General features: G+C 35.4%; 1 long non-coding RNA gene across 2 annotated transcripts in view; it reads left to right on the top strand.

Moving 5' to 3' along the window:
- Positions 1-12,506, top strand: part of LOC122791358 — a 537,225-nt gene that overhangs the window by 183,849 nt on the left and 340,870 nt on the right. The window contains exon 3 of one of the 2 annotated variants that reach the window (XR_006363146.1): positions 10,075-10,202. The exons of the other annotated variant lie outside the window; for it this stretch is intronic. This is a non-coding gene — a long non-coding RNA (uncharacterized LOC122791358). The remainder of the gene's footprint in view (positions 1-10,074; positions 10,203-12,506) is intronic. 2 annotated transcript variants of the gene reach the window in all.

Genomic DNA, 12,506 nt, shown 5'->3' with positions numbered 1-12,506 from the left:
GATTGTTACATTACTGGGGTTGATGAATATGCCCTTTCACCAGCATTGTGCAATTCTGGAGTTAAAATTTACTATTTGCAAGAAGTGCGTGTGTGGGGGAGGGACTACAGCATCACATAAAAGTGGTGTAGGGGTCCTTCCACGTGAAAAAAATAATGTTTTTAAATTTCATGCTCTTAGGCTCTCTATCAGCACAAGTATAGTTAACATTTTGTTGTTTGTCTTTTTTTGTTGACATTAATGAAGTTGACATTTGTCATTTCAATGATTATTTTTTTTAGTATATATACACACACACACACACATATATATGTTACATGAATAAAAAGGGTGAACCCAAAAATAGCCATCACCTGGATGAAAAAAAAAATACTATCATTTTTTGCTTAGATCAGGATTACATAGTCCTTAGTTTGCATGATTTCTGCTTGATTTATCAAGTATGGTATTGACTAAAAATGTCTTACTTCAAGAGCAAATGCATTTCTGAAAGAGAAGCACTGCAATGAGGTCAAATTTTGCTCCATCAACTCAGACTTATCCATACTTTTTTTTAACCATTGGTTAACTAACAGTACAGTGTAGTTGTTTGATCAACATAGTGTGTACTGGGAATGTTATTTGGATAATTGGCATGGCTGGAGAGAAATAGTTTATTACATATTTAAATCAGTATATAATAAATTAATTAATTTAATAAATTAATTAAGGAAATACATTTATTTTTTCAGCAGATTTGATATTCAGTGCCTTGATGTTTCTGTTACCAAACAACCTGATTTTAGACTATCAACCAAATTCAATCACAAACCATTTAATCTTAAGTCTTTATTACATGCCATCAGCTGCCATGCCCCTAATCAGAACATATGTGGTTCTAATTTTATAGAACCAGACCTGCTTGCAGTGAATAAACTGATTCTGCAGAAGAAATGGGTGTTTTACACAATACATTTATGCACAAGGGTTACAAAAAACACTGATATAGTCAATGCCTCACAAACTATTTTCAATACATCTAGCCTGATTACTCAGTAAATACTAATCTGTAAGGTCCATGTTCAGTACATATTCTGTCTGCTTACAGAAAAGGAAAAAGTGTGGGCCAGATGTTTGGCAAGTTTAGGAAAATGTGGGAATTGTTTCTGTACAGCAAACACTGATGATCAAAAACTGAAAGGCTGCTTCCCATGTGGTATCATGTTCATTGTCACAGAATCTAAAAGACATTTTTATACAAATGCCTTTAAATATTTTGAAACATGCTTCTTTATTACATGCTAAACTTAACGGTTCATTTATTTTGGGATGCACTTCTAAGCAGCATTTTATGTTGGGCAGATGAGACACCTTCCATAACAATCTATTTTCCCACAAAATAGTGACATAAACTGCAAGAGTTTACCCATTGTTTTATTTCTTCACACAGTTCAAAACCCTAAGTCTGTTTTCTCCTTTATGGAAATTGACTTGGTGCAAGGAAGGTGACTGATACAAACACTATGGCAAGATCTATAAACAGGGATTTATGTCATCACAAGGTTCAAAACCATAATGCTATTTTCATCTTTATGGAAACTGATTTTGTGCAAGGAAGGGGAATGACACAAATACCAAGGAACAATGTGTTTAAAATGGAAAACACATGATTTATGGTCTGTGGTTATTTATTAACAAAAAAGCAAGCCAGCAACTGTGTGCTGTGTATTAATTTATTCTTACATAAAACACAAGAAAAAAACAGACCAGTTTCGGCTGAGGAATTAACCTAGCCTTCATCAGTGTAGTAATACATCACATCTTGTGAATATATATATATATATATATATATATATATATATATATATATATACACTATATCCTTAATTAATGTTTAAATATTATTGGTAAGCTCATAAATATTCATTTAAGCCTGGGCTAAACATCCCTCCCAATTTGATAATCCATTTCTTTTCCATTACATTCAGTTTTGTTTGCCATCCAGTTTTTTGGTTCCTGTCTATAATGGTAAAATGAAAGGATGCTGTAGTGTGTTGTAAAGTATGTTTGAATAAAGCATTGCTCATTCTTTTGTGTTTAACATCAGAAAGGTGTTCGGAAATCTGTAACCTAAGAGGTCTGGATGTTTGTCCAATGTAGAATGCATGACAGTTGCAGGTGGCCAGGTGTACAACCCAGTCTGTACTGCAATTTGCAAAAAACTTTGTCGAATACCAAGCTACAATTACTGCTAGAGAAGTTTTGGTGTTCAGAACTCGAACACAGTTGCTGCAATGGCCACAAGGCATGCAACCAATGATCTTCTCCCCAGAAATGGTGGTTTGGATAGTATTATGATGAGCGGATGGATGCTGATGTTTGAAATGGTTAAAATAGGAACCCAAAATGTTCCCTTTTCTAAAAGAGAACTGACATGTTTCACTTAAATGTTGCAACAAAAAATTGTCTGCCAACAGTATATTCCAATGTATTCTAATAATCTCTATAAAGCTGTTAGTGTTCCTACCATATGTGGTGGTAAAACATAGTTTTTTAAAGGTAGAACTTGTTTTTTGTTGGTATTTCAAAAGGTCCTTTCTGTCAATAATTGCAGCGTAATTACTTGCTGTAGAGATATGACCCAAATTATATCCTCTCTCTTGAGATCTATGTACTAAATCATCACGAAAATTTGCAAAGGAATTATCATCTGAGCAGATACGTCTCATCTTAATGAATTGTGACTTGGGGATGTTTTTGGCAATGTGGGTTGGATGAAACTGGATCCGTGGAGTAGAGTGTTATATTCAGGGTATTTGCGAAACACTTCTGTATGTAGAGCATTGTCAGTGTGCGTGGATATAAGTACATCCAAGTAGGTGATTCTATCCAAATGGTAATTAACAGTAAACTGTAAACCCCATTTATTTTCATTAAGATACCCTATGAATTCCATAAGGTATTCCACATCAGACCTCTACACCATCCAGCAATCATCCAAATACCTACTCCATATATCAGTTTCCCCCAAGTAAATGTCCCGTGTAGTATCATAAATAATGTGCTCTTCTATGTAAGCCATGTATAGATCTGCATATATAGAGGCAAAGGATGCACCCATTGCAGTCCTACGCACTTGTAGATAGCATTGGTTACCATAGAAGAAGATATTCTTCGTGAGAGCATGTTCTGTCAGGATAAGGAGAAAGATGTTGAAACCAGGTCTATATAAATTAGATTTTCTAACCAGTATTCAATAGCATCCAGCCCTGCCCGGTGTGGTATGTTTGTACATATTGAACAGACATCTAGTGTGCACATTAACCGATGATCTTCAATTTGCATGTCATTTATTATGCCCAGAAATTCTGTGGTGTCTTGAATTCTGGACCTAACCCATTTGAGTAAGGGTTTAAGATATTGGGTCAGAAATTGTGAAATTGGTTCAGTTAGGGACCCATTACCAGCCACAATGGGTCGACCTAGAGGATTGTGGAGAGCTTTATGGATCTTTGGTAAAATATATATATATATATATATATATATATATATATATATATATATATATATATATATATATATATAGGCTGCTTGGATCTGGAACAGTAAGATGGTATCTGACTTGTTCCGTAATAATGCCATTTTGTACTGCTGATTCCAAAAATTTGTCTAATTTTTGTTTAAACATGCTAGATGGATCAAGGGGCATTCTAATGTAATATCTGCCTTCTCCCAATTGTCTGCGAGCCTCAGCACCATAATATGACCAATTCTTGACAACCACAGCACCACGTTTATCTGCAGAAATAATTACCAAGTTTTTGTTATTAGCAAGTTCTTGTATAGCAACATATCAGACTTTAAGAGATTATTATATCTTGTGTGAGCCATATTTGAATTAAAGTGCAGATCTTTGAGTACACTATTTTGAAAAAGGCCCACGCAATGATGCAGTGGTGGAACAAAGGTGGATTTGTGGTATTTAAATGAATCCCCGGATGAATAATCAAAAGCCACGGTGGTACAGCGGTAGCGTTGTTCCCTCACAGCTAGAGGTTCTCCTGTTCGATTCATGGCTGGAGTGCCTTCTGTGTGGAGTCTGCATGTCCAACCCGCGGTCGAGTGGCCTCCGAAAGATATGCGTGAATGGGCGTGCCTTCGCTGAAGGTTGGGCGTCGGGCTGGCAACTCGGCACTATAAAAAATCTACTGCCAATCATTAGCAGACTCCGGAGTTCTGCTGTGGCGACCCCTAACTGGGAAAAGCCGAAAAGACAAACAACTGTCATGAAAATGCACTTTGAGATTTAGCAATCTATGAAAAGCTGTAACATCCTGTGCCAATACAGCTTCCTGAACAAAAAAAAACAGGTATAAAGGAAAGGCCTTTATTTAACAAAGCTATTTGTGAATCCGACAATGTTGCATCAGAAATGTTTAATACGTTTGTTTTAAAACAATTTACTTGTTTGTCAGGAGTTCCATTAAACCTTGCATGTTTCTGATGTTTGCAATGTTTTCTGCTTGCCCTCTAATAAGGCCTAAAGGGACAGTATTGTTGTTACGTTTGGGGGTTGGGGAGTTCGAGGTCTGTTGTGTATCCAAATCTGAACCAGATGATGAATCACCCCCAGATGAATCAGTATAAGAATTGCGTTTTTCTGTTTTTTCTTGTGTTTTATGTAAGAATAAATTAATATACACAGCACACAGTTGCTGGCTTACTTTTTTATTATTTGATGCTATTTCTTTGTCCATGCAACCATTTCCATGCAGGGGATTTCTTTTCTGTGGCTATTTATTCCCAAGTATTTTAATAATCCAGTTGTTAATACCCCACTAAAGAACAATTATAAAGTGGTTATTTTTTTCTTCTGTTGTTGAAACTTACTGTGGTTCTCACTAGTTGGGAATATTTTATTATCCTGCTTCAAAGGTCTGTGAATAACTATCTCCTATGGACTCAGTTTAACTGCATAATCTCCCTTCTCTCTTTCTCCTCACACCTTCCTTCACCAAGGTCCTATAAATAATAGCACTACTGTGCATGGGGGAATAGTAATTTACTTTCACTTCCATCACCAGCCTTCTAACACATGGTGTCTTCAGCATAATAACTGCTGCATTCTCACTAAAATTATTGCTCAACCAAACTGATTCCTCCAATGAGAGCTGTAAACAAATAGCTAATCTTAAGGCAGTCATCTCAAAACAGCATTCATGCAGTGAGCTTCATACTATTTCACTCCCCTTCATACAAATGTACCATCATCACAGAATTAGGTCTAAGCAGTTGTATACTAATGCCATTAAGAAATCAATTCCTAAGCTTCTAGAACTCTTAATAATAGGTATCAGTGAAATCACCCAAATACATATACTACATGTATCTGTTCATCAACAAGTCACAACAAATCACCTGTGAGCCTAATAATAATGAATCAACTTCTGTAAAAAAAAACCTTAGTGATTGATAACTGCCTTATTAGACACACTGATTCCATACTCACCAAGCTGAACAAAACCAGGGTTATAGTCAGCTTTCTCTTGCAGTACAGGATTACTGATGTCTCAAAATTGTTTAATTTACAGTCCCTAGTAAGTATAACTGTGACATGATCATAGTCCATTCTGGAGTGTAAAATCTGGCATGAAACCCCATGAAAAGCATGCAGAAGGAGTTATGGAAACTGGTATTCATAGTTCCATCAAGAATAAAACTCTGGTTCAGGCACCTAGGCAGTGAGACATTTCCCTGTGGTACATTTGACTGGGGACACATGGCTGAAGTGACAGTCAGCTGCAGAGATACATGGCTGTTTACAAATTCCCTGTAGGCAAAGAGAAGAATGTGTTGCCATGTCCACAACTTCAATAACAAAATGCACAGGGGGAAAAATAATGTCCATGGTCCCCAAGAGAACACGAGACAGCAGGCAATATGGCAGGCATCAGCAGCAGGCTGACCAGAGGCCATGTCAGTAGCAGTACAAATGCAGTGCACAATGGGCAATGCCTTTATAATCAGTGTGTGTGGACACTTACCCCCTTTACAGTGTCTAGGGAACATTACCTAAAATGCATACTGGAGCATAAATGTGACTACTATCCTGCAGGATTTCCTCCATGCTGTAGCACACTTCTACATGTTGAAGCTACATAAGTATGGACTGTACTTTGAGTAAACACTCATTACTTCTTCTGCCTCCATGCACTTGCTTATTAAAGCTGTGGCAATGGCAGTGTGTGCTTCTCTTTGCCCACAGGGAATTTGTAAACAGCCATATTTCTCTGCAGCTGAATGTCACTTCAGCCATGTGTCCCCAGTCAAATATACCACAAGGAAATGTCTCACTGCCTAGGCGCTTGAACCCATAAAACTCTGATCTTGAGTGGTATCTTCCCCTCAGCTAGAATGATGCCTAGATTCATTGAAAAGATAATCGGGGTCAACAACTGGCTAAGTAGCTGGTTAGATTCTAGGAGAGGTACCATATATTTATTTCTGGGGCAAGATGATCAATCCTACTCAGTCTATACTTCTCATTCAAGGGTTTACTCATACTGGCTAGTGGTCAAATGCTTTGTGATCCTCAATGACTGTGCCTGTTTAGGGAGAGTTTAATGTGACATCTCAACCTAACTAATAGATTAAATCATAAACTAGCTATCAAGGTGGCCCCTCTCAATGCCAAGAGTCTTAAAAACATTCCCAAATTGGAGGCAATTCTACCTATGGAATGAGTCCATTTTTATGTAGTGACTCAGATGTGGTACAAATCTTATGAGGGCACCTCTCTGTGCCTGTATTCTGTGCCTGTAGTCCCTTCACTCCCAAGGGTAATGATGATGGTATCTCATTTTTCATCAGATATTTCATCTCTTCCAAAGTGATATGATATCAAATGGCCCCACCCCCAGAGATCTTATTATACAGAAGGCTGTCAGCTCTATTTTCTTACTAGATAGCTGAATTACTGGCATTGCAGTCCAGTCCTACATATTCCAGTAGCCCACTGATATACAAAGATACTTACTTTGGGGGCTGGCATAATGTTTAAGGTGCTTACTTTACAGATAAAAGGTAGAACATTTGATTCTCAACTTAGTTTATTGTCTTGTTATTGGCTAGGCATGTAATGTCTACAGATGGATTGCCTGGTACTTACCTGCGAACCTACTGAACTCCAGATTAAACTAGGCAAGCTGGTCTTCCATCTTATAGCTTGATACCCTTCCCCTTCCATGGCCTCATGTGGACATGATAACTTCCTGTCTTTTCTAGAAGTATACTTATTACAGATGGATCTCTTATCCTTAATGACTTCAACTACCCCATCCATTGACTTGAGTACTTATAGTACTAATGCCAGGTATGCACAACATTTCTTAGACTGTGTGACTGAGAATTCCTGGGTGAAATTGTCTATAACACCACCAGGGGGTGCAGTACTCTGAACGTAATTATCGCAAACTTACTTCTGGTCTGCTCTCTGCACATAGTTGGTCATTCAGTTTATTACATCCGATCAACAACTGGTTACTTTTGCCTTTGGAATATACTCTCGCCTTGTTACCTAATGTACAGGCTTCAGAAAAGCTAAAATGTACAGTTGCACAATGAAATTGAAAAACTCTTCCATGCTATCCCAAAAATGAAAACTAGATTGACAGACACATTTTCCAAGGATATGTATGCCCAATCAGATAAATGCTTTAAAAGGGCTGTCTCATGCATAGCCAAATACAGAGGCACATTCAATAGCAAATGTCCAAGTGTTCAAAATATAAACATTACAACAGAAAAAAGAAATTACTTAGACTGCCATGTAAGGCCAGTAGCCCTCATCACAGTAAGAATATCAAACACCTCATCAAAAAACAAAGGCAGTAAGTCCAGCAAAACCTCCCTTAATCATAGGCTAGCTTCTGGGCTTAGGATGATTATAAGTCCTTCTGCTATGTTAGAAAATTAAGGAATAATTCAGATCAGTACTCAGACATTATCTGTAATGGTAGCATCTAATCAAGCCATAGCAGCCTCACCAACATACTAGCTTAAAGTTTAATTCCCCTTCAGATGTATGCATCATACCCACCACACACTATCTCCAAGGACCATATCCTTAACATGTTATCCAAAATCAAAAATACTTCATCAGTTGGTTGAAACAACATATGCAGTTGTCTTTCAAATAGTATCAAGCAGGCTCTTGCTGACTCCATCTTTAAACAGGGTATATTCCTGAAAAATGGTGCACTGTATTGATGATGCCTCTTCATAACAGTGGTCCCACCGCTGGCACTAGGAACTATAAACTCATTAGCGTTACCAGTCTTGTCAGCAAAGCCATGGAAAGCATCACTGACCTCATCATCCAGGACATTAAGAATTTAATTAAAGGGGGCCATGGCCAAGTTGGTGAGCAGTTAGCTGCACAGAAACTTTTGCTCTGCTTATTGTGATTTATTCTGACAGGATTTTTTAATAAAAAAATAATTTAAAAGTCATTTGCACTGGGAGATTAATATGTAAACAATTTATAAAATTTTTACAGAAAAATCTAGTTGGTGATTTTTCTGTAACATTTTCCTGTCAGAGTAGCTTTTTTCATCACTGATAATATGAGCCACTGTTAAGGAACTACCCAGGAAGCTATAATGAAGAAAGAACTGCAGCCTATTCCAAATAGTATCCAGGAACTTTCATTGAAAGTAGATAAACTGGAGATGAAAATGGAGAATATAAAAGAAGAAAATAATTAGGAAACTGATTTATTGAACAATGTTATTAAGCAACAGTCACAGCAAATATCAACTGAAGAAGCAGTTAATGATATGAATGGGAGAGTGGCTGAAAATAACACTGAATTTGCTCTCAAACAAAATTCTTTACTTATAGAAAAAATAGAAAACCTATAGCGTAGGTCAAAAAGAAATAATATAAGAATCTATGGAATACCAGAGAAAGAAGAAGGAGATAACATGATTTAAATAACAAGTCCAGATCTCTTTCAAACACTCCACTAAAAATAATCCACCTTCTCCTAGATCAATTATAGTTAAATGAATGTCAAGTCAAGATGAATTGGTTTTGAGGACAGCCTGGGCTAATTCACCTATAAAAATAAGAGAAATTTTGATCAGATTTGATAATGGTTATTCCACTTCTATTATGAGCAAAAGAAAAGTGTGTATTCCCTTTATAAAATTTTTAAAGAAAATGAATATCAAAACACAGCTTGTGTTTCTGGCTAGAATAAGGATTTTTTTTTATTTGTCTGAACGTTCAAAAAAAACATTCAACACATTTGATGAAGTGGTGTTTTTTGTACAAAGGAAGAAACCTTTGGACAAACCAGAAGATATGGACTGGTCACTGACAAACTTAAAGAAACAAACTACAAGAAATCGATGGATTTTAAAAGAAAAAGTAAAATTCATAGGGAGAAATGACTGAATATATATTGGACAAGTTGTAAGTTCTTAATATGCTGTTATTGTTATTAATTTCTATATAGGGCTATCATCTGAATTAAGGTAAACATTTGTATTTATTCTGACAGACGTAATTCAAAGGTGCATATTTAACTGATATATCTATGACTTATCATTTATTGACAAGAATATAAGGGGGCTAGTTCACTTGCTGTCAATAGAAATGTTCTTTATCAAATAACAGCTTAGAATGTTTTATATTACAGATTAGCTTAATGTTATACAATGTAAGCTATACAGTAAGAATAAGTAAATATCAATTTAAAGCAATGCAAGTTGATATTACAATGGTGAAATGTGTATGCTGTTTTGTCTCTTTCCTTCTTAATATATTTTTGTTTAAGGAGTGGATGGTTTGTATGGGCTGGCAGAGAGGCTTCCACGAGTGATTAAGATGTTAAATTAATTGCATATTAGTGTTTTCAGGGAACAGTTGTACAGTTCAATTCACATGCAAAAGTCCATTTAAAACAACTTTTTTAAACTGCAGCTTGCCTGATGTGGCTGTGAGTGTTGTACAAGCTGTTTTCCCACTAAAATGTATATTTAAGTTATTTTAATGCTTTAGACTGAGTCTCAAGCTGTATTTCACTTACAGAACCTCCATAATGATGTATTGGATTTGCTAATACTTCAGGAAGAACTCTTTGACCGTTAAACTAATTGAAAACAGGAAGTACTTCCACAAGATCACCAAGACAGAGAACGAAAACAAATTAAAACAAGGTGCACTGATTTAATTCAAAGTTTTAATGTTAAAATTAGGAAAAAAGATTAATAGGTTTTGAATGAAGTTCACGCATTTTTTTTTTTTTATTTATTTATTTTTTAGAAATATAGCAAAAGATGATGTAAATGTATATTGGCCAGCATTTGAATGGTTGTTTTAACCTATATGATCTGCGTTGGCATTGCTCTGCTTAATGTCTTTTCAGATAAGATTTTGTGCTTTACATATGCCCATTGGTCTTTACAGAAGCTAAGCTTTACACAATTAAAATAAGTTGCATGCAATTAAAATAGTAATAAAGCAGTTAATGGATGAAACTTTTAACTCATACATATAAACTAATCAATATAGTAAACAAAAATATAACAGTAACAAAAACAATCCCTGAACGCAGAACTGTTCCACTTGGCTCGAACAGACGAGTAACACACTGCAAAATATTCGGCAACTTCTCTTTAATTCCCAACAGAAGTGCAATACGAAATCTCACAATACATCCAGGTTTAGCGTTTCATCTGTGTATACCAGACTTCTTCAGAACCAATTAACTAACTGTTAATAGCCCTTTATATACCAAATTTGGCGCCAACAAACCAATTAATTAAAATGTTTAAAATGAATAATGTACATAATAATGTATAATAAAATTGTAAAATGTACAATGTTCACTGTGTATATGTATAGTCGATAGAAATACTATATAATAAATAATATTGATAAAATACCTTATAAAATAATTTATATACAAATAAGTCTACATAATGTGTATGCACTATAAAAAATATTTTCTACCATTGGGGGGACTGTAACTTCATACTCTATGACAAGTGTATACAAGATTCAATAGCTGTATATATTACTTACATTACTTCTAAAATAAAAATAAAAATCGGGCGTAGTCCTCTATGCCCTATACTCGGAAGTGTGCATGTTCTGCACCTTCCATAAATATGGATCTTATTCCAAAATTAGAAATGGTTTCAAACTAATGTACTCATTAAGCCCTGGGTACGTTGTGGCATCACAACATATCTGCCATTTGCTTTCCAGTAACCCTAAATATGTTTTCCAATTCCCACTACCTGCTGTCATTTCTACTTGATCTATTATGGCAAAACTAAAGGTGTGTTCTGTACCTTTTTCAATAACATGTTTACTAAGTGCATTTTTTACATCACCTTTACTAATTTTATATGTGTGTTCATAAATACGTGTTTTTAACTTTCTCTCTGTCTTGCCTATATAATATGCCGAGCAGCATGAACAGGTAGCTAAATAAACAACTCTTTGACTGTTACAGTTCCCTGTTCTACATCTACAGATACTTTTTATAATGTTGTCTAATTTAATACATCTATTTTCATTGATGTACTTGCACTGTCCACATGTACCACACTTACTGGTACCCTTTTTGTTATTCACCCTTCTATCCCTATGTTCTCCTCTTTCTAATAATTTCTTTAAATTATACGAAGTTTTAAACACACATACAGGATTATTCCCAACTATGGGTGCTGTAACATCAGTACTTGATAATAAATCCCAATGTCTACGTAAAATCTCCTTGATCAAATTTGTGTATGTATTATACATAATAACACAAACCCTCCTATCTGGAGATTTTTTCACGATTTTATTATCAGACCATAGTTTCTTTAATAATGGGAGATATTTGATGCCCCATTGTGTTTTAACATATTCAACCACATCATCGAACATATTTTTAGGATATCCTCTCACTATAAGTAGATCATGTATAACATCCAATTCCTGTGACATAAGATCCCTAGTGGAAGACATGCGGGCTGCTCTTATACATTGCCCTTTGACTATGTTCTTAAATGTATAGGGTGGATGACAACTACCAAAATGGATATAATCATTGGAAAACGTAGGTTTTCTATACAATTTGGAAGCAAATCCATCCCCAACATTACTAATATAGGTATCTAAATAAGCTATACCTATAGTATCCATTTGATATGTGAATTTGAGAAATTCCGTAGTATTATTAATATATGTAATAAATTCTGGAATTAACTCCCTCTTTCCCTTCCAAATGATGAATAAATCATCCAAAAATCTTGTGTACAAGGAAATATACTTGTAATATATACTGGGAAAGACGAAGAGATTCTCCCACTCTAACATCACAGATTGGCAAATATGGGTGCACATGATGCACCCATAGCTACTCCTCTGGTTTGTCTGAAATATTCACCTTGGAACTGTATATAATTGTGATCTAATATGAGTCCCATCATGTCTAAAATAAGATTGATCTTTTCCCAACTTAAATC

Source organism: Protopterus annectens, chromosome 17.part0, assembly GCF_019279795.1.
Source record: "Protopterus annectens isolate FY-2018-M chromosome 17.part0, PAN1.0, whole genome shotgun sequence".
Classification (NCBI taxonomy): domain Eukaryota; kingdom Metazoa; phylum Chordata; order Ceratodontiformes; family Protopteridae; genus Protopterus; species Protopterus annectens.
The sequence above is the reverse complement of the archived record's forward strand: the minus strand, read 5'-3'. Positions and strand labels throughout refer to the sequence as shown.